This window comes from Budorcas taxicolor, chromosome 23 (genome assembly GCF_023091745.1).
Source record: "Budorcas taxicolor isolate Tak-1 chromosome 23, Takin1.1, whole genome shotgun sequence".
In the NCBI taxonomy this organism is placed as follows: Eukaryota; Metazoa; Chordata; class Mammalia; order Artiodactyla; family Bovidae; genus Budorcas; species Budorcas taxicolor.
Genome location: NC_068932.1, coordinates 43415947 through 43439234, shown reverse-complemented (window position 1 = coordinate 43439234; position 23288 = coordinate 43415947). Strand labels below are relative to the sequence as shown.

At 58.4% G+C, this 23288-nt stretch overlaps 1 protein-coding gene across 1 annotated transcript in view; it reads right to left on the bottom strand.

Moving 5' to 3' along the window:
- The window catches only part of LHPP (phospholysine phosphohistidine inorganic pyrophosphate phosphatase), a 126389-nt gene that overhangs the window by 58202 nt on the left and 44899 nt on the right, over positions 1–23288 (bottom strand). The window lies entirely within an intron of this gene.

Sequence of the window (23288 nt, the reverse complement as noted above, 5' to 3'; positions counted from 1 at the left end):
AGTTTACTCAAACTCATGTCCATTGAGTAGGTGATGCCATCCAACCATCTTATCCTCTGTTGTCCCCTTCTCTTCCCGCCTTCAATCTTTCCCAGCATTGGGGCCTTTTCTAACAAGTTGCTCAGGGTCCCTTAGAAAACACGCTTTTAGGACGCTGGCTCCAAGACCGCAGCGCCCACAGCCCGGCACGCTCCTTGGATGTCCTTTCTGTGTCTCACCAGTGAGCCCAGGCTCTGGGGGGACCAGGCTCTGGGGGGACCAGAGGTGGCAACCCCCTCCTGGGCCGAGCTGCCCTGCCCCCGAGGAGGCCTACAGGGGACCCCATGCTGGAGTGGAGGGGCTGCGGGCCCCTCACAGTGTTTGGGGAGGCACACTGATTGAGACGGCCCACCCTGGCCAAGCACCATAGTAACCATTTGCATGAGTTGTTTTATGACAGGAGATCCTGATAAGGAATATGGAATAAGCCGCCACCAACCGGAAGAGTTCCGAAAAGGTCCAAAGGAGACACCGCATGTCTGTCCACTTCCCAGAATCCCTCTCGCTAGCATCCATCTTGGCTGAGCGATGCATGCGCCACCAGGAAAAACTCCGAATTAGAACGATTGGCCAAAGACCACCCAGAAACTAATCCCGTCACCATAAAACCCGAGACTGCGAGCCACGCGGCAGAGCAGTTGTCCTGGGTCCCCTTACCCTACTGCTCTCCACCCTGGTGCCCCTTCCCAATAAAATCTCTTGCTTTGTCAGCACATGTGTCTCCTCGGACAATTCATTTCCGAGTGTTAGACAGGAGCCCAGCTTTGGGCCCCAGAAGGGGTCCGCCTTTCTGCAACAGCAGCAGTGGACTTACTCCCACGGAGCCCAGCCCAGCCTGGGGGGCCAGGGGCATTAGAACCCCAGAGGCTGCGGCCCTCCTGTCTCCAGGGCCCCCATCCCACCTTGGTTCCCGCCATTCTGACCCCCACTCCCGATCAGGATGCTCCCCATCCACCTGGCCTTCACCTCTCAGTGGTCAGGATGAGGCTCCGCAGGTCTAGGGCAGGACCAGCTGGGCAGCTGCAAAACCCGCCCTCCCCTCCGCCTGGTCTCGGAGGCAGGAGGGTGTTGAGGCTGGGGAGGTGCAGGGGAGGTTGGGCTGCCTCCTCAGGCACCCTGGAGGCAGGCAGGTGGTGGCGCAGGCAGGCATGACAACGATGACAGCAGACACCATCTCCGGGGGAGACTGGACGTCGTGGGAGGTGGCTCTTGTGGCCCCATCGTAGAGCTGGGTTATGAGACATGGAGGCGCTGCAGGGCTCACACCGGGAACCCGGGACGGCACGGCTCCTCCGTGGGGAACCAGGCGTGTGTGCCAGGCTGTCGGGCTCCGGAAAGGTGCCAGATCCCACCCAGGCCAGCCCTCTGTGGGGAGCAGAGCCGCCCCAGCCGGCTCCAAGCACTGAAGTCATCCTTGAGGCACAGAGCGGGCGGCAGGGCCACGGGCAGGGGCCGCCTCAGGCCTCTGTGGCCGATGGGGCCTCCCCTTGCCCAGGGGTTCCTCACCCACAGCTGGCATTCCAGAACTCTTTCCCAGAACCGGGGCCTAGAGAGCGGAAGCACGTATTCGCCACAATCAGTCGATGTGGGGAGAAGCCAGGCGCATGCACCTGTGCACACGTGTTCACACCAGCACGGAAGGGCCCGGAGCACACAGGCACAGTGTGCCTGAGCCGGGCCACCTCCTGCACATGGAACTCACGCCTGTCCTCCCAGCCGCACACGTGGCTAGAAATCTTACAAACATAAGCAGCTGCGCTATCTGAGCACGGATACTACACAGACAGTGGAGACAAGGCCTCTCTCCTGACAGCACAAGAAGGGGTGTGTCATGGGGGGCAATTATCCTCAAGCAAGGGCTCAACCACCAAGACCGGGGTCACCACCAGCCTCCTGCTCCCCGAGCTGCCTGAGGGCAGAGGCCACAAGGCACAGGTGGGGAGAGGGCACAGGAAGGTGTTAACAGGAAACCACACACCTCATGGTCAGGAAGCCCCCCGTCACAGCGGGTGTTCAAGCCCAGGTGGCAAGCATGAAGAAGGAGAGGAGCTCAGCCAACCCTCGGGTCTCTGAGGGGCCAGGAGCAGGGCCATCAGCCTCGCACACCAAGATGCGGACGTCTGGGCCGCCCTGCACGGCCAGCGCTGTCCTCGTGGCCTGCAGTTACCCTGTTGGCGCTTTACAGACACAGCAGGAGTTCGTTTCATCCTCATAACACCTGACAATGTAGGCCTTACCATCCCCACTTACAGACAGAAAAAGCGAGGCTCAGAGAGGTGGTTACTTGTCCCAGAGTGGCCGGTCAGTCCACTGACTGAGTCAGGATTCCAATCCGGGCCTTTCGTTTCCAGAGACCCCGCCCCTTGAGGCATCCAGAGGCCGGCCTGCCTGGCAGACTGTTGCAGGCACAGCAGCGCCCACTCCAGCAAATCACACCGCTGGCCACCATACAAGTCCATGTCCTCTGCCCCAGTTAAGGGGACAGAGCACCACGTGGCTTCTTCTATAAATTCTTAAGGCTTTACAAATAAGACTGCACTCAAAAAAGTCTTTTTTTTTCCTTCCCCAGAACTAGGGGATTAGAAACTGAGTTTCTTCCTTTCCCTTAAACTTCTGAATTTAGCAGATAAGATTCATTCATCAGGGGGCTTTCATGTCCATGATGCTGAGAAATTGTTTTGAGGCAAAATCTAATTAGACTAGATTTTCATATCGGAAATACTAGCTCCCGTTCAGGCCTAAATACAATAATCACTATCGCTACTTAAGAGTCAGGAGAAGCCATATGTTTTAAAAATGCACATTTTATTCTAAAATATCCCCCTTCTCTGTTCTTTTCAGGTCAAGGAGGCTTCAAGACCATGACCTTGACCGGTGAGAAGGCCACAGCAGAAAGCCCTGGACTGTGAGGTCAGCTGTCTGTATGGGAGGCAGAAGGGGCCGTGGAATAGTTCTGGGTGGGAGAATGAAGACAGATTTGAACGTCCGGAAGACAACCCCAGCGGCTATTTGAAGAATGGAGTGGGGGTGTCACGGAGGCAGAAAGGCTGTTTTTCTGGCGATCCTAACCCCAATTTTGTCTGAGGCAGTCATGGACGCCCATTCCTAGGCAGAGAATCATGGTTGGCTAAGTCGGCTGTGATGATTTCACTGCCTTTTGCCAGGTACTTCCTCCTTGAGAAGCCCTCATTAGGCACGTTCATGTGACCCAGTTCGCAGTCAGGGAAGGTGAGCACCACTGGGAGAGCCATTTAAAAGGACCACTCATGGGAGGAGAGCCCACTGGCACTGCCTTGGAGGTGGCCGTGACACCCGGTGCCACAGCAGCTATCTTTCGACCATTAGGTGACAGACAGAATGAAAAGCCAACGTATTAAGCAGGGGTGAATGTACCACGAAACTAATGAGTCTTTGGTTTCATGCCCCTCAACAGCATAGGCACCTTCCAGGCCCTAGAAATATGTTCACACAGTCATTTTTCTAATAGAAGTCAAATTGACATAATGTGTGAAAGTTGCTCAGTCGTGTCTGACTCTTTGCGACCACGTGGACTGTAACCCATGGAATTCGCCAGGCCAGAATACTGGAGTGGGTAGCCTTTCCCTTCTCCGGGGGATCTTCCTAACCCAGGGATCAAACCCAGGTCTCTTGTACTGCAGGCAGATTGTTTACCAGCTGAGCCACAAGGGAAGCCCTTACATAACAAAATTTACCATTTTAAAGTGTACTTCACTAGCTTCTGCTGCATTCCCAATATTACACAACCTTCACCACTATCTAGTATCAGAACATTTCTGAAGAAAATGTTAAACGTGTCCAGTAGTTTAAGCTAAAAAACCCTAAACATGTCAATTGCCCTTCACCATTCCTGGCTCCCCTGCAGCCCCCTGGCAACCACTAATGTACCTTCTATCTCTACAGACTCGCCTATTCTGGACATTTCCTACAAATGGAACCACACAGCATGTGGCTTTCGTGTGTGTGGTTTCTTTCATTCATCATAACACTTCCAAGGCTCATCCTCGTTCAAAGCGTGAATCAGTACCTCGTTCTCCTCCACGTGTGAACAGCACCCCACTGCCTGGAGAGAGGCCGCACTCTGCCTGTCCGTTCATCAGTGGACGGACATCTGGGCTGTTTCCACTTTGGGGATGTTATGAATGATGCTGCTCTGAACCCTCGTGTACACATTTGTGCACACTCATGTACATACGTGTGGACATATGTTTTCAATTCTTTCCAACCTAATTTTACACTCATTCATCTATGGTATTCTTTTTCTTAAAATGCCCCTCTCCTCCAAGTTGCCTAAACTTCAGGCCTCAGTCTGGATTTACCCTGATAGTAAGTCTGGTGGATCAAAAAAGATGGATGAGACAGCCCATGTTGAAGGGCAGTGCCAACCCTGGCTCTGAGGATCTCCGACTGCTTTCTTCAGAAAATAACCATCCCGACGGCTGAAGCCACAGCCAGCTGGTGTCCAGCAGCTGCAGCCACGGTGATCCTGACGGGGACAGGAGGTGACTGGCAGGGGGTCAGCGCAGGACACGAGAGACGAAGCCTTTGGGATGACCCTGGACTTCTCTCAGTGACTGGATGAAGTCTTTCACTGTCTTATTATTTAGCTAAGGATATGAGTGAATACTTGCCAGGCACATCCCAGCAGCTGGCAGGGGCCTTTGATACATAACGTGTGAGCGGCTGACCACCACCCTGCCGTGCACAGCACCCGACATGGCTCCAGGCACAGCTGGCAGAAGGTGACCCTCCCCTCCCCGTCCGTTGTCCAAGGTCAGGATAGGATGGTGGTGTGGCAGTCCCACCCGCCCCACCGTGCTCCTACGGACCCCGAGCCCCTCACAGAGTCAGGCACACCCTGGACCTTCCCGATGGCTTGGCTGGGAGGACAGCCTGGCAACCCCGATTCCAGCAGCATATGCTGAAATGGAACACAGCCTCTCCCCCTCTTCCTGCCTCTTCCTGAAGCTCATTCTGAGCTGCGACAATCAGGGTCCAGAGCTGGACCAAAAAGCATCTAATGGCAGCAGGCGGCTGCATTTTCTCCACGACTGAACTTTCTGCCTCACCCGGAGCAGAACGACGGTGTCAGCCTTACAGACCCAAACTGCACTGGAAGATTCTGCACTGATTTTCAGAAACATAGGAAAATCGAAAACTACAGTTATCCTCCAAGTGCACACTTACACACATACTCATGCATTCTTGGAGACACACTCACATATACCCCGCATACACACACACACACACACCCTTTCACACACACACATACATGCAAACATGCCCTCGCACACATACACATGCACACACGCCCTCACACACATGCACACATGCCCTCACACACACGTGTGCACACACACCCTCTCACACACACACACACGTGTGCACACACGCCCTGTTGAGTCTTGCATGCTGCCTGTGGATTTGGGGCCCTCCTCTTGGTTCCCTGGGAGCAGCCGTGAGCTGCTTACATTTCTAGGCTCCACAAAGACCCAGAGATCCCCCTGCCCGTGAACTAAGGACCAGAGCGTCAGGACCAGATGAGTGGCTTGGCTACTAAGGGCCTCAGAGTGGGCGGTGGGTGCACTGCCAGGGTCACCGGTGCTGAGTGACAGGGGAGACGCAGGGCTCCTCGCCCAGAGGCTGAGAAGGCCCCTCAACTCCCCAGGAGAAGAGCTGGAGGCTGACACCAGACCACGAGCCGCCCCAAGCGGTGAGCTGTAATGACGATCGTGGAGGCAGCGGGGCCGCCTGTGGAGCTTCCAACTCGGGCCAGGTGTGACTCGAGCGTGGGAGGAGCATGCTCTCATTCAATCCTGCCACACCCGTGAAGTCCAGACAGCGCTGCACCCCCACTTCCAGGTGAGGACACAGGTGTATCGGAGAAGGGCCAGGCTCACCTGGAGCGTCGCCCGCCCGAGGGCACCCTGCAGGCCCCAAACAGCGCCGGGCGGGTCGCAAGGGGAGCTGCTGGCAGAGCACCCCAGCTGTGGCCACAGGCGCCACGGGAAGGTCAGGAGGGCAGATGCACGACACAGGTCTTCGGTGGCTCAGGCTCCAGGCCTGCAGGGCCTCCCGGTTCCGGTTCCGGGGCTGTCATCAGGAGGGGTGTCTCAGCAGAACCTCTCAGAGGCCCCCGCAGTGATGCTCCTGTTCCCTCCGGGGAGGGGCCAAGTGTGGGCACAGGGTGCCCCTGTGCAGATGGCAGCATACTGCCCGCTCCTCGGGAAGGTGGCACCCCCTTCCAGGTGGGAATCCGAGGAGAAGGGGCCACCCTCTCTGCCCTCCAGCATCACAGAGTCTGCTGACTTCTGATCTGATAACATCAGAAGCCCCCGGCCCCAAGCGTGTTCTAGGAAGCCCATGCCGCATGTGCTGAGGGATATGTTCACAGGGGCTCTGGCTGACGGGACCACGATGCCCTTGACCCCACAGGAGGCCCTGTCCCATGTCCACAGTGCTGTCTCGCAAGATGTGTGAAGCTGTCTACCATTGGAGCTGCTGCTTGGAGTCCACTGGGGTGGTCGTGGTCCCCCTTAATAGCTCAGGGGCTGAGCCCCGGGGTTCAGAAGTTCATCCCACTTGGAGCCAAAGGCCACATTCCTGCCAACCAGAGAGCCCTACCCCACTCTCCCCACAAAGCAGCTCAGGATAAAAGTCCACCTGATGGAGTCAGGCTCAGACCTCATCCACCATCTGGGCCCAGGGGGCCGTGAGCGTTCATCTTGCCACAGATGTCTCCTGGTCCACAGCACTCGGGGCCCGGGCCCGCTGAGGGGGCGTGGAGGCTCTCACACGGCAAGGGCACGCCGGGTGCTCAACAACTTTGCTGCTGCTAAGTCGCTTCAGTCGTGTCCGACTCTGTGCGACCCCATAGACAGCAGCCCAACAGGCTCCCCCGTCCCTGGGATTCTCCAGGCAAGAACACTGGAGTGGGTTGCCATTTCCTTCTCCAATGCGTGAAAGTGAAAAGTGAAAGTGAAACTGCTCAGTCGTGCCCGACTCTTCGAGACCCCATGGACTGCAGCCTCCCAGGCTCCTCAGTTCATGGGATTTTCCACGCAAGAGTACTAGAGTGGGGTGCCATAGGGGCCTCCTTTTCCAGAAGAAGAATGTAAGTAATTTAACAGATTTCTGCGAGCCTCAAAAGTATCATGTATTTCTGACATGAGAAAAAAAATTTTTTAACATTTTCTTTGACCTTAAAAGTTTGAGGGTTTTTTTCCTTCTAATTTTGAAAGAAATTAAAACACCTTCATGAACCCCTTCAGGTATTCGGGGGGCCCATGTGCTTTGACTCCTGGCTCCAGTTCCTGGGGGTCTAGAGCCCTCCCTGAGTCAGAACCCAGGAGAGGGGTCAAGGGTCAGGAGAGGGGATGAGTGTGCAGTCTAAGCCACCAGGCACTCTGACCCACTGGCCTCGGCACCCCACCTGTGCAGACCCTCGGGGCTGTTGTGGAAGATGTTCACGTTCCTGCAGCCCTCGGGCCCCAAAAGAAAATGCCGCTCCAAGGGCCGACGGCGAGTGGAGCACACGGAGCAGGCTGCAGGTGGGGGGCCAGGCCGATGGGGCCTGGGGGGCCTGGTGGAAGGAGCCAGCGTCCCAGGCTCCGAGCCTGTGTGGACAGCTTTCCTCAGGATGCTGCGAGCAACTCCAGACGCCCATGGGCTCCAGATTCTGGTGAAAGGCCCCTCCTGCGGGGGTCCTGGGGGAAGAGGGGGCGGCCACAGCCTGACCTGCACTCCCGGTTCAGGTGGGGACCCCTGTCTCTGGAGGCCCGAGGGCCCAGGCATGCCTGCCCACCCACCCGGAGTGCCTCTGCAGACCCCGCGGACAGCGGTGCTGTGGGGACGCTAGCCCTCCCCACCAGGGTTCACCCAGGCCTGCGCCCCCCATCATCACACTGATGGGGACACCAACAAAAATGACAACAGCCAGAGCTTGCCGCTTGCTCACCATGTGCAGGAAATGTGCTCAATGCTCTCTGCACAACGCGCCGTTCTGTTCTCCCTCCACAGAAGGGCTGGTGCTCTTCTTAGACCCATTTTAAAGATACGGAAACTGAGGCCTCAAGTGACTGAACTCAGGCAGGTGGCTCTGACTGGAGAGGCTTCAGTGCCTCTCCATGGGGGGACTCAGGAAATGAAGGGGGCATTTTAGTTTTAAGGGCTGAAGAACCAGAGGAGACACTTGGGGGGCTCCCGGTACACCTCAGGGACACCCCACATTTCCTCCAACCATCCAAGATCCAAGTCCCCCCAGAAAGAGGCCCTGAACAACCATCCTGCACTTGAAGTCCGTCTGCGCAAGTGGCAGCAAGAGTACCCCCCGGACCGCACAAGGATGGGCTAAAAATAATCCAATCCCAGTTGTATTTTGAGAAGCAAAGTGCCTTGAACCATCTCGGGAGGGAGCACAGCTTCTCAGAAAGCGCCTCCCTCCTTCACCACGCAGTATTTAAGAGGCGGTGAGAGCCTGCGCTGTGAGCAGAACTCGAGTCAGCTCCCAGATACCCGGGTGACCTGCGCAAGTCAGCAGCCACGCTGGGCTTACTCTCCTGCAGGACGGGGTGGGAGGGTCGCACCTGGACAATCAATCCCTGAGGTTTCCTAGATGTGCGTGCCTCTCAAGAAATGGAAGCTCTGCCCGTAACATCATCACCGGTCTCCTCAAGAGCCAAGTGGCAAATCCCCAGCAGTTACCTGCCCAGTCCAGAGTGAATGTGGGAGGCCTCCGTCTCGGGGGAAGGAGGCCTGTCCGCACCTTCCCGTTGGCCGGAGCAGCAGCCCACTCTCCCGAAGCGGCTGGGTGTGCGTGGACCGTAGCCTCAGGACAGCAGGCCTCTTCCTTCCTCACCAAGAACACGGATGGGGTGGGCGGAGATGGCAGGTGGGGGCCACGGAGAGTCAGGACCCCGAGTCCTAGAAGGGTCTTTTCCCACCGTGGCGCCCAGGCCACACCTGCCCGCACCGAATCACTGCTCAGTGGCGGGACAAAACCACACACGCTTATCCAGGCAGCCCGGCAGCCCCTGCTTATGACGCAGCCTGCATCGCTCACACCTGGCTGAGACCTAACTTGAGTCACCTTGGCCTTCACTCTACCCAGGGCACTGGGCACAGAGATGGAGGGCCCACGGGAGTGGGAGATGGGGAGCCCAGCCCTTGGGGCAGGCCCTCATGCCAGCCACCTGGCTCTGCGGCCTCAGTTTCCTCATCTGTGAAATGGGGGCAGGGTGGCAAGTGAGCTGTTATCTCTGATGGGAACGGCCTTCAGGTACGTCTCTGGATGGACCAGTGAAAGGTCAAAGGTCTCAGGGAGCTCTGGGCTCCCGGCATCTGATTCAGGCCTGGGGCTGGGCCGGGGTGGGGGTGGGGGAGTTGCAGAACAGGCTCCAAGCACCAGTGCCAACAGCCGTCAACAGGTCCCGGCCTCCCCGCCTCACCCGACTGCCCAGCGGGCTCCAGCAGGCTGGGCATGCCTGCCACCCACTCCCGGGAGCCTGATTCACGCCACCTGGAGCCTCCCACCTGCGTCCCCACTTCTGAACAACAATAAGAAACCCCCGCCACACGGGCAGAGACCTGACACTCCGACATCTCCCGGGGCCCCGTGACACCCCAGGGACCGTGTTCCCATCTCCTGGCACCACGGAGACAGAGAATGCAGGTGGGGAAGCTGAGTCCGGGCGAGCAGGGTGGGGGCTGTGGTCAGGGCTTTGCAGTCAGACATACCTGGTTCGACTCCCGGGTCCCACCAGCTTACTAAATGTTTCTGCTGCTCGGAACCCGGAGACGCTATATTTACCTTACAGGCTTGCTATGCAAGGGCCCGGACCACGGTCCGCACCCAGACCCTCACAGCTTAGCCTATCCAACTCCCGGTAGTGGAGGAGGGTGGAGCAGCTTCCAACAGGACCCATCAAGGCCCACTGTCCTAAACCAGTCCTTGCCGGACCCGTCTGATTCTCCTGGGCTCAGAGCTGCCACACAGATTGGCTCTTAAATAACTCAGGTTCCCAGCGGTCTCCAGTCAAGTGGGACCCTGGCCTGCTTCCTGCCTTCTTAGGGTCACTGACAAAGTGACCCAGAAGTTTCCCTGCCCTTCTCCCCTCCCCTCCCTTAGCCTCACCAGCCCCGGGCTCACGGAACCTCAGGCAGATGTCCATGTGAGCTCAGGGACGCACCAGCTGGTCACCTGGAGGCCGGGTCCCTCGGCCGGCGGCCCGAGTGCTCCCCAACCACTCAGGCCTGCAGAGAAGAGCTCAGACACTAGGAGGCGCTCGTGAGCTGCCACCCTCCCCTGGCAAGATCTGTCTGGGGTGGCCTCAGCGGGGCTGGACTGGAGTTTATGTTAAACCATTTCACGTGGAAACACTGAGGTTTCCTCTTTACTGGTGGGTTCCAAAGAAGGCTAACCCCGTCTTCTCCCTCCTGGCTGACGCTGGCCAGAACGAGACAAGGAATGACACGGACGCGTTGCCGGGATCCTGCCGGGCCCCAGCCACAGCATCCCTGAGACCCATCAGGCCTGGTGGTCAGGAACGAGCGAGGGACAGGTCTGAGCCCATTCGTCTGCTTTTCAAGCTCCTGCTGCTGCTAAGTCGCTTCAGTCGTGTCCGACTCTGTGCGACCCCATCCCTGGGATTCTCCAGGCAAGAACACTGGAGTGGGTTGCCATTTCCTTCTCTCAAGCTCCTAAATGCTTTCCAAGCAGAACTTCCACCCCAGCCCAGCAGAATCTGAAGCAGCCCCAACACAGACAAGACAGATGCTCAGGCTGAATTACAGCAGGGTCCGGAAGCCCCTGCAATGGGTCCCCTGAAGGACCAGAGCAGAACTGGGGCTTGCGCCCTGGCCTGAGGACAGACCCTGAGCCCCTGGGCTCTGAGCTCCTTTGGCAGCTGGGAGCAGCGCCTCAAAGTCCTGGCGCCCCCTTCACACACAGCCGGACTTCACAGCATGCACCCCCGGAGGGCAAAAAACTCCACTGGACTAATCTAGAATGGTCCAGAAAGAAATGGACCGTACTCACGAGGTAACACGGCACGTGGCGGAGGATTCAGAGCACTGGCTATGCAGTCAACTCCAGGGTTCAAAGATGGGCTCTCATCCGCTCTGTGGCCTTAGGTGAGGTCCCGTGTCTGTCCCTGTTACAATTAGGGTTTTCCCAACAACGGTAAGAAGCAGACACATCCACAGTGAGGAAGCTGAGGCACAGAGAGGTTAGGTAACCAGCCCACAGCCACACAGCTGAGCACACGGCAGGCATCAGGTCCCAGGGCCTGTGTGCTTAACCACTAGGCTCTAAGGAGCAAGGCACATGAGAAGATACCCAGACCCCATGAAAGTCGTTGAGTTCAGTTCACTTCAGTCACTCAGTCATGTCCAACTCTCTGTGACCCCATGGACTGCAGCACACCAGACTTCCCTCTCCATCACCAACTCCCAAAGTTTACTAAAACTCATGTCCATCAAGTCAGTGATGCCATCCAACCATCTCATCCTCTGTGGTCCCCTTCTCCTCCCGCCTTCAATCTTTCCCAGCATCAGGGTCTTTTCAAATGAGTCAGTTCTTTGCACCAGGTGGCCAAAGGATTGGAGTTTTAGCTTCAGCATCAGTCTTTCCAATGAATATTTATGTGCAACTATTTGCATGTCCTGATGGCTACTTTCCATAGCTGCATCAGTGAGCTCTTCCCGGCCCTGCGTAAGCCAGAGACAAGCTACCGACGAGGCCAGAAACCATGAGAAATCTGTCAGGAGCCTGAGAGGGAGGGGACAAGCTCATCACGGCCTCACCTGTACCTGCCCGGCTCACCTGGACCTCACGGCATCCTACAAGAGCAGCAGCAGCATCTGTCTTCACAGACGGGAATGAAGCAGAGATGCAAAGTAGCCCGTGCAGGGCCACATGCAGGCCAGGTGGTGGCTCAGAGATGACATTCCCCGCCATAAGCCCCAAAACTCACGCCCTTCCGCCAGCCTGTCCCCGTCTGAGCCCTGGGCCAGAGCTGGTCAGGCCGGGAGCTGTGCCCTGGCTTCCTCCCCACAGGGCTGTGGTTTCTGACAAGCCACCGTTGCCCCCTCCTGCCACTGGTTGCCTCTACAACCTCACATTTGGGACATTCTAAAAAATGAAAGAAAACCCTCGGGTGCTGTGGTGGAGGAAGAAATCCAGTCCCTGAATGCCCAGCACCTGAGCACCCAGCCCCTGAGCACCCAGCCCCTGCGTGCCCAGCACCCGAGCGCCCAGCACCAGGGCAAAGAGGTGCTACCAGTCTCCCAAGGGGCATCTGCTCCCGAAATACCACAGCCACACTGCAAGGCTCCCTCCTGCAGCCCACCCACCACTCGGTCACGTTCCAGGGCCTTGAAGGGACTCCAGAAGCCCAGCACCTCTGGGCCCCCCGCCCAGGCCCCTGTGTCCTCAGCCCCCCACCGTGCCCACACCCTGTCACTCAGAGCCAGCAGTCTGGGGAGACCCAAGACAGGACACAGCAGGGCGGATGCTGGCCCTGCTGAGCCTGCATCCTGAGTGCCACCCCCACCCCCAAAGGCCCCTACCCCGGCACTCTGCGTCTCACAGAGTCCTCCTCGGGCACCCCCAAGCCCCCAGGACACACACTCCGTGCCCATCACTGGGCTGGGGACCCTCCAGGCAGCGTGGTCTCCCCACACAGTGCTGACCGCGTGAAGGTGCCTACAAAGCTGAGCTGCCCTCTGGGGGCCCTCTGGATGGTAGGAGACGGCTGGCAAGGATGGGGCGTGTCTCCCTGCATGTGGGTGTGGGGTGGGGTAGGGTAGGAGCTTGCCCCTCCTCCCCGAGTAGTAAGCCTGGATATAGCCGCCTGCGCCCAAGCATCTGCCGGCTCGCGGTGACTGGCCCCGTGATGCGCCCTGCTCCGCCTGGCTGCCACATGGTCACGAACGGGAGGAGACCTGGCACATGGTTGTATTCTTCCCTTCCATACGTAAACTTGTGCAAGCTGTCCACCATTCCCCACACGGAGGGGAGACTGGGAGCCCATTTGGGAGAGCGCTTGGGGATCTAAGGATGTGGGAGAGCGCTTGGAAATCTGAGGATGTGGGGGTGAATTTTCAAAGTGGCACCTGAACACCCCGGTCAATGACCCCTGTGATTCTACCCAGGGGTGCGGGTCTGGCCGAGCCCGCCCTCGGGAATGCCTGGGCTGTGGGCGGTCAGGCTGGCAGTCTCGGATGCTCTGTGCTGTGTGACCCGTGTTTCATAGACCCACTTCCCCCTGCGCTTGTCGGCTCATCCGGCTCCTCCTGTGCTGAAGGCGCAGATGCTACTGCCCCCAAACTTCCATTTTAAAGATGAGAAGACTGAGGCTCAGCTGGGAGGTGGCGGAGCCGGGATTTGAGCTTGGGGTTCTTCTCCGTCTTTGGAGCACGTGATTGCCGCAATGGTGGCAGCAGCAGCCTGGGTGACACCCCTAACACCACATGACTAGGATTTCGTGGGGGCAAAGAGGGACACCCTCGACAGACAGGCTGGCAACCGGCCCGGAACACCCTCTCTCCAGCCGGGCGACCCTGGGCGGGTCGGCATCTTCCCCAGAATGCCCGACTTCCCCTGCCCACCCGTGGGGCTAGGGTGAGAACTATGCCACACACAAAAAAAAGTCTGGGAAGCTGAAAGGCCTCTCCCAACGGGGAAGATCCTGGTTGCCCAGTTACACAGACCAGGGTGTCTGCCATGCACGAGGCACGCGAGGATGATGAAACTGGCGAAAACCCAGTCCTATCGCTCAAAGAACAGGAAGGGCGAGAGGAGGGAGATGGATGGAGGTCTGGGGTCTTCCTCCCTGGTGGGAAGGCAGCCAGGCGCCCTGGCATGGGAGGGGGCATGGGAGGGGCAGAGCCCCTCATGAGGAGAGCACTGTGGGGCGGTGAGAGGGACGCAGTCCAGCGGGGCCAGGGGTCGGCCAGGTACAGGGCGACAGAACAATTGAGTAAACAGGAATGACAGACGCTGGCTTCTTCCTGTCGGGGGACAAAGGCACAGACGTGCAAAGGCACCAGGCTGGGATGGCCTGGCGGGGCTGCAGTGAGATCAGAGGTGTCAGTGTGCACCTGCGGTCTTCTGGGCACAGGTAGGAACAGAGACACACATGGTTGGACGTGTGAATTACGCATGCGCACGCACGCATGTTTCCCACCTCTGCCCAAGGAGAGGGTCTGAGAGAAGGGACGCTCAGATGCAATCGAATATCCAGTGTCCCGGTCTTTGCTTCTAAATGTCACTTTCCACTCAAAGGCACTGTGGCTCCCGGGAGACACGGCTGACTCTGGCGCTGAGGCAGAGACAGAACACGATGACCCCGAAACAGTTTTTCTGCCAGAATGTAAGAAAGGGCTGGAGAACAGGGGGGGGTCAAAAGGACACAGAACCAGCTTGAAGAGGCTGTTACTGGCCACACTGGAGACCACCTGAGCATTCAAATGAATTACGATGCTTACAGATTATCACCTAGTGGGTTACACAGGTATCCGTGAGTCCACACGGATAAAAATAAATAAGTGGGGAGAAAAGAACATTCTTCTGTACAATAGAGCATAAGTCACAAATGTTAAGAATGAACGATGGACTTACTTGGTGGCCATTACAGTTAGCTCAAGGAGCAACAACAGACATTAAAACTAGTGGACGGGGGCTTCCCTGGTGGCTCAGTGGGAAAGAATCCTCCTGCCAATGCAGGAGACGCGGGTTTGATCCCTGGTCTGGGAAGCCTCCAGATGCCAACTGAGCCCGTGAGCCACGACCACTGAGCCTGGGCTCTAGAGCAAGGGAGCCCCAACTCTGAGTCCACGAGCCGCAGCTACTGAAGCCCATGCTCCGCAACCAGAAGCCTGAGCCCCGTGACTGGGGGGCAGCCCCTGCTCCCCGCAGCGAGAGGACAGGTCCTCACGGCAGTGACATTCCAGCACAGCCAAAAATTAAAAAAAAAAAACAAAAAACTAGTGGATGAAAGCAGGGTGAGGAACAGGATTCTTACTCACAGGGTCTCTCCATGGATAGTTATTCATTACAAAGGGAAGAAAACCCTTAACTTTAAGTAACTGTATGGCAGTCGCCACCTTATTCAGCAGACAGGCTGAAACATCACTGTTGTTGGCAAACGGGCACCGCACGCTTCCTAACGTGACGCAGAGACGCACACGACATCGCTTCTGTGACACTCTGGCCCCAAGTGAGTAACCTGGGTCATATCACGAGGGAGTATCAGACGAGATGACTGTCCTGGGATCTTTAAGACCGTCAGTGTCAAGACAGGCGAGGCCTCGGCGCCCCAGATGGGAGTCCAGAGATAGGACTTGCCCCCAGGGCTGCAGCGTCCTCTCTATAAAGGAGGCAATGGAATTACCAGGAAGACCTGGGCAGGGTCTGGCTCTGGGAGAAGGGTCCATGGCATTTGTCTTTTCTGGAAATCTCCAAAAATGATTGGAAATTATCAGGCCATGGGAACTCCAGGTAATCCCCCCGAGGTGAGGGGTATTTGGGGTACAAGAGAAACGGCCTGGAGTGGGAGCCCACATGGACCCCAGCTTGCCACGGGATCCCCTTGACCTTGAGATGGCCCCTCTGCCACTCAGAGGCCCATATGGAGCTGGGGGAGCCCCCTAAAGCCCGTCCAGGTGGGAGGATCCCAGGAATCCATCATCAGAGAAGGCCTTAAAGACGGCAGGATTTAGGCCAGCAGAGGATGGGCGTGGTGATGGATGGAAGGGAGCCTTCTCCGTGGAGCCCCGGTCTCCCCCGCGAGCTCACAGGGATGCCGGGGGGTGCCCCTCGGCTGGGAACCCTGGGTTCTCAGGCCCCCTCCCCTGAGCAGCTGCAGGGGAGCTGGAGGAGGAAAAGGGCATGGGAGAGGCTGGCGTGAGAGGCCTGGGATCCCGCTGCCAGGGGGGTCTCTCCGCAGCCGGGCCCAGCACCTCCAGGCTCTCCACGAGGGCTGGCAGAGGAGGGGTGAGGGCCCGGGGAGGAGGGGTGGGTGGGCTGCAGGGCCTGAGTGTGTGCGTGCGTGAGTGTGCAGGTGTATACCCTGCCCTCAAAGCCCCCACTTGCCAGCAGCAAGGTGCCCTCTGCTGGCCCCCGCTGAAAGCGGCGTGTGGAAGAAGGGAAATGAGTGCTGGCCCCGTAAGACTGGAGGGTGGGGGTGGGCAGCGAAGCCAGGGGCGGAGGACGGCAGGAGCGGGCAGAGGAGGAGGGACCCTGGGGGGAGCATACGGAGGGCAGCGCAGGGCCCCCTGCATGCTCCCCCGGGACCCTCCTAGGGCACAGTATGGCTCGGAGGCTGCCCCTGGCCACCCTCTTGGGTCTTCTCCACCAGGCCCCTCCCTGCTCTGGGTCAGAGGCATCATCCCAGACACCAACGGGCAGGTGGGCTTGGACTGCACACATCAAGGCGGTGGGTGGGGGCCGCCTGGGCCTTCAGCAAGGGGAGCCCTGACCCCGCCTTACGACCCCCTCAGTCCAGGGAGGGCTGAGTCAGGCCCCTTTGCCCGACATACCCTCACCCACCACCCCCAGCTTGGGGTCTATAGTCCGCAAGTGCAGATTCAATGGTCCTGGGCGCCCACTCCGTGCTGGGGCGGCTGGGAGCCCACCCTCTGGCGGCTACCCTTCAGGTTCAAATCCGTGTGTGTGTGTGTGAATGTGTGTCAGAGTGTGTGTGTGTGTGAGTGTGTGCGAGTGTGAGTGTGTGTATGTGTGTGTTGAGTGTGTGAGTGTGTGTGTGTGTGAGCCAGGGTATGGGACCTTGGGGGGTGAGGGCTGCTGCGGGGAGGTCACAGACGGCTGCGCATGTGTGGTGGCCCAGAGAAGGCACTGATTTCGGTCACGGGGATCAGGTTCCCCACCCTGCCCCTTGCTGGATGAAGGAACTCAGAGGGTGCACAGTGTCCCCCCCAACCCGTGCTCCGTGTCCTGGCACCGGACGCGGAAGCAGAGGAGCCAGAGCACCCGCTCCCAGGCCAGGAAGGGAATCTGCCTTGTGAGGAGGCCTGTGTCCAGTGACCCAGGGTCCTGTGTGTGAGCAAGGAGCCTGGCTGGGCCCTGGGGCTCAGGGCAGAGCCATGCACCCGCTCAGAAGCACTTGGGTTGCTTTGTTTTTAAACTAACCAAGTTGCCCTTTCAGGTGGTCTTTCTTCTTAAGAATTCCCCCAATTCACAAACCTACGGGAGGGGGCGCAGATGCACTTTAAAAAACGACTGTTGTTCTGATAAGAATGCTGCACTTCCATCATGAAATATTTACAAGACACGTGGACTCTTTACCAACTGAGCTATCAGGGAAGCCCTCAGAAGACACCCAAGGATGCAAAGGGCTCCCGTGGTTGGGCTGGAGGTAAAGGACCCGCCTGCCAATGCAGGGGACATGGGAGACTCGGGTTCGATCCCTGGGTTGGGAAGGAAGATCCCCTGGAGGAGGGCACAGCAACCCACTTCAGTATTCTTGCCTGGAGGATCCCGTGGGCAGGGAAGCCTGGCAGGCTACAGTCCGTGGGGTCGCAAAGAGTCGGATGTGACTGAATCGACTTAGCATGCACACACACAAGGACGCACAGATACAACCAAACCCTCTGTAACAAGGAGATGCCTTTCCTTCCCATCTCTGCTGCCCATGCGCCCACACACCTGCATCTATACCTGTGCCTTTAACCCCTGGGCTCCAGCTCTGATGCTAATAGCCCATGACCGAGAGGAAGAAGTCAAAGGCTGGTTGGTGGATCAGGCGTGAATGACAGGCCGGGCTGGGATAACCAAGTCCCAGGGCCCTCCACCTGCCTGGGCGGCAGTTTTCACATCTCCAAGTGGGAGGCGGTAATGCTGCCATCCCAGGGATGGCGGTGGGGGAGTGGGACTGGAAGGACAGAAACATCCCACAGGTGCCCATTTCAGGGCTGCAGACTCAGGGCGAGTGTGTGGCTTTACTGAGCCCCGGGCTCTGGCCCCAGCAGTGCCATCTGCAGCCGCCCCGGCTTGTCTCCAGGGACAAGCACTCACCCCTCTCCAGGCTGCCCATTCTATTCTGGGACCGCTCTGATACACCTTCGGGGCAGCCTCCTCTGAGGTTAAACGAGGATCCTTCCAGCGCTTTCCAGAGCAGAGAGAGTGAGCCAGCAGGGCTGTGAGCTGAAGCCCACTGTCAAGTTCTCTATTTGCCTCTCAGCAAGGGCAGTGTGGGAAAGTCTAACATTTTTAGCATAGGGACCATACTTTTCTGGGGAGGTTTTTTTGTTTTTTGCAGGTCTGGTAGTTTTTGAATACTGTGGGTTATGATGGAGTATTATAGATACTATATTGAAGATGCTCTGGATTCTGTTTTTTTAAATTTTGGAAATAAAACGGTAGGCAGAAATGAAAACAAATACAGATTACAATAAAAGAATTTACTCTATCCAAATGCTAACATTGCAAGGACTATTTTAAAAAGTTGGGGGGCAGCATGGAGACCGGGGCTTGCACACCACACAAGCAGGAAAGGAGAGCCTGCAGACAGAGAGAAAGAAAGGAAGAGACTCCCAACTGCGCTGTTTGAGCACACCACGTCATCCACCTGCGTAAAGCAGCAGCACCCTGGGGCAGGTTCCCCAGTGGGCACACATCATGGTCGACCCGCTTGAGGGAGACCTCAGAGGCTTTCTGGACCAACCCCGTGGTACCACACTGCTCCTGGGGCATCGCTAACCAAAACACTCATTCACTGGCCCGCTGGACTTCAAAGGCCAGAGGTGGGACCAGCTTCAGGCAGAGCCAGATCCAGGTGCTCAAACAACTGGGACTCTCTCTTCCTTTCCCTCCCTCTCTGTCTCCAGGCTCTCCTTTCCTGCCTGTCAGCTTTGCCCTTAGTCCAGGCTTTCCCCTGGAATGACACAGATGGCTACTGGTACTTCTCAGCTTCTATTTCACTGGCGACTTTCCTAGGGGTTCTCGAAAATCCCAGGCCTAGCTCGGATCACATACCCACTGCTGTGGCCAGGAGCTCTACACGCTCCAGACTGACCCAGCCTGAGGCTGCCTGCTGGGCTGACCGCTGGTCCACTGATGTCCCCCAACTGGCAGCCAGGATGGAGCCTGTGGGACCCAGGGGTGAGGCCCCCGAGCTAGGCACTAACTGGTTCTCAGCAGCTGGGCGGCCGGGCTGTGGCCAGGCAGTAGCTGACCATCTCCAGTTTCTGTGCCCAGCCTGCAGCCCCACCTAAAGCTACGTGGAGCCCCCTCCCTGGCCGGGAGCGTCTCCCAGAGGCCCGAGGCTCAGGAGCACTCACTCCGCAAGGCAGAGGGTCCCGCCTGGAGCACACGTGCTCCATGATGGGACCAGGGTTGGTGGGCTCCCGACCCCTGGGTCTGCTGGCCAGGCCACCACCCACAACCCTGGCCTCCAAGAGTCTCATGGTGACCACTGTGACTGCTGGAAAGCCAATGCCCAGGTTCGCTCACTTCCTTCAAATACCACCTGGCCCTAGAAGAAAACTCCATCTCATTCCAAAGAGGAACCAGAGCCTCCTAAGAAGCTTTGAAGTCAGTGGCTGCAAAGTGATGGGAGACAGGGTCAAGGGCCAGGGTCAGGCAGCCGCTGTGTCAGGGCCGAGTCGGACCTGGTGGGTTCCATGCCAGCCTCTGGTTCCACCACCAGATTCTCTGCGCCCCACATCCTCCAGCCTTGTGCAAAGTGGCTGGAATCTGCCTGCCCCCCTCACCCCCAGCTAAGAGAACAGTGACTATGGGGACCCTAGCCCCAGCCCAGCTTCGGTGTGGACGGAGCGCCAGCCCCAGTCGAGGGCCCCTCCCAAGTCCAAAAGGGCAAACTGCTTGTCAAGAACGTTCTGGGCTCATAAAACATCATCCAGCCATGAGTAAATAACAAGTAAGAGGACACCCAGAGCAGGCTCCACGTGGCCGAGTTACTGACAGAGCACGACCAGCGTGGGCCCTGCAGTGTGACGCCTGCTGTGCAGTGTGCAAGGGGCAGCCGTCCAGGGGTCCTCGCTCCGTTCCTGGTGTGTCCCTGGGAGGAGGGGTCAGGTGGGGCTGTCAGGAGGTGTGAAGGGTCAGCGAGATGTCCTGAGCGCCTCCTCCTCCATTGGGGAGACGGCATCTCACTGCTGGGAAGGACGTCTCTAGCCTGAATTTGTCAAAATAAGGGGACATAGGGCCCGGCTCCCATGGAAGATGAGGCCTGTTCTTAGGAGAGAGGAAGAGGGCCATGGTGCCCGGGGGTGGGGGCGGCAGCTCTCCCAGCCCAGCCCTGCATCACTCAGCCACCGAGCCCTGCCTGTGCCCTGAAGCGCGGCTGGGAATGACTCCTGCAGCTCCTGGAATCTGACCTCAAGGTCTCGGTGTTCCCAGGAAGAAAACAGAGGCAGAAGCACCCACCTGGGGGCGGAGCAACCAGGCTCCAGCCCAGCCTCTGCCAAACCTCGCCAGGTGGCCTGGGGCAAGGCTGTAGCCAACTCAGCTGGGAAGGCCTCTGGCAGCGGGGGAGCCTGATCTCTGGGACTCACTGGAACTGTGAGGACCTGTCATCGAGGGGCTCAGGGCCCCGGGGCAGTCGGGACAGGACCTTACAGAGCTGGAGGAGCAGCGGCTTCTGGCTTCAGGTTGGAAGGTTCTGCCAGCAGCCCTGGTGCGTCACACATGCCAGGAAGGGGCAAGCAGGGGGAACGCCCGAAAGGCCTTTACCTGCCGGCCGGGTGAGAACCACACCCTGGCTGGGCCGGACTTCCAGGCAGAGCAGGTACGATCAGCAAGCTTTGTGTGGTTTCAGCCACGACTCTGCTGCCCTGCTGGGCGGGTTGTGTTTGCACGCTGTCTGCCCTGGGAGCTTTGCTGGCTCCAGACACTGGGGTTGCTGGAGGGGGCCCGGCCCCCTTCCTGCAGGCCCTGAGCCTTCCTGCCACTAACGGTAGGGGCAGGCCCTATGAAGCCCTCCTTCCGAAGCTCAGGCCCCCGTGACCTCGCCCCACTCTGACACTTCACCCTTTTCTCTTTGGGCCATTTTGCGATACAAGCAGGAAGGAGAGAGGAGGACGAAGACGTGGGAGGTCACAGGGAGACCTCCCAGCCATGGGCAAGTCCAAGTCCCACGCCCCCAGCAGTGCCGTGGCTGGACCCACAACCTCGTACATGCACGTGTGTGTGTGTGTGTGTGTGTGTGTGCACAACCAAAAGATGCTGGCCTGAGGGGCACCTGCAGTGGGGCTGTCCAGAGGCCACCAGCGCCACCCACTCCAGTCCCAGAGAGAGGCCGGACCCCCATCGAGATTCACACTTGTTCAGCCTCCCCATGCGGCCCTCAGCCTCCAGCCAGTGGAGAAGCCACGTGGCCCAGCGTGAGCACCCGGCTCCTCACTCCAGGGTTCTCTGCCACCTGTGCCCTGGGACAAGGCCAGCCTCCACCCGCCTCGATCCCCCAGTGCAGTCAGGGCTGGTCCAGGGCCACCAGCAGGGGACACAGTGCACCCACTCGGGCCACTCAGAGGAGAGGTCCAGCGCACAGTAAGGACACCTCACTGTCCCCGCCCAGTTCCTGTCTAGTGCAGACATGGGCCACGACGACCTTCAGACCTAGTGTGGCCGGCTCGCAGAGGTGGCCAGAGGGGTAGAGAGCTCCAGGGGGCAGGCGGGGCAACCCTGAGGGGGAAGTTGGGTGGTGCCCCAGGGGGTGGGGGGATGGGGGGTTGGAGGGTTGGAATGCTGGCCCAGTCCCCAGGGTGCCAAAGTGCCAAGGCTGCTCACTGGCCCCAAGCCAGCCTACAGGGCCTGCCGCGAGCAAGTGCCACACAGGCCTCGTGCACCAAGAGTGCCATCTGCAGGGAGAAGGCGGCCGTGCAGGGGCCCCGCTGTCCACCAGAAAGGCACCTGGATGGGTGCAAGCGGCAAAGCGAGCCAGGACCCTCTAGTAGCCGTGTTGCCAAGAATGAGAACAAGCAGGTGAAATTAACATAAGGCATCAGGACTGCAACACATGACCGGCATGAAATATTACGAATGGGCTTTTTCACGTTCTTCTTCCACCGAGTCCTTGAATTCTCATGTACGCCCACTTTTAACCCAGCTTCATCTCCAGGGCTCCCCAGCACCTGCGGCTTGTGGCCACTGCATTAGACAGCGAGGCGCTGGAGAGCAGAGATGGCAGAGAATGTGGCTCGAGAAGGAGGCAGCTGAATACTATCCTGGTTTTGTAAAATATCCAAATGTTACCAGAATATCCGTATGTCATCAATTAGGCTGACTGTTGATCAGTTTCTCTCTCCAGGAGATGGGGCGACAGGGGCCTCAGAAAAGTGCCAACCCCAGTGGTGTGCGGTGGGACACAGCTGCCCCCATGCCCACCTGCCCACTGGTGGGCTTCCTGACCACACATGTGGACCTTCCTCAGGGACTGAGCGACCTAGGGGCACATTTGGGGCCTGGGGCAAAGGCAGGACCTTCTCGGTTACAGGGGCACGGCTTGGGCTGGCCAGAAAGACCCCAACCGCGGCTACATTTAATCCCAGCAAACACGTTTTTCTTCCTAAGAAATCAGAAATAGCCCAGCACACACACAAAAAAACACGACATGGTTCTCACTTTTCACCCCGCTCTGAGCCTCAGCATCGTGTTCTCAGCAAGGAGGCCCCACTCCTGTGCCTGTGCTCACAGGAGCTCCTTGGGCCAGACCGGCTCCTGACAGGTGGCACCAGGGACTCGGCAGCACCGTCCAGCAGAGCATCAGGGCGCCAAGTCCTCCTGCTCAGCAACTCGGAGGGAGGGGGACAGAAGACCGCGGGGGAGAGAATGTGGACAAGGCTTTGAGTCGGACATAAGCTGGACATAGCCCAGGAGACCCAGGAAATCCTGGAAACCCTCATTTGAGGACGTTGGGGAGAAAGGAGGTCCAAATTTCAGGGCATGCTGGGGGCTTCAAGGGGGGCCTCTGATACCCTGGGAGAGCCAGGAAGAGGCTGGAAGGGACTTCTTGGCCCCAGACCTCCAGGGACGCTAAGACTTGCTCACTCACCTGGTGTTCCCCTACCTGTCCCAAACCCAAAGGCCCCCTGGGTCTCTCACACAGGAGACGGGCCTCAGAGTGAGGGTCAGACCCTCGAATCAACTCCTCTGACCCGGTCTAAGCAGATTGCTCAGAGCTGATGTGGTCCATCCCCGCCACCCCCACCCCACATTCAAATACCCAAGGCAACCACGTTTTAAGTAAGTC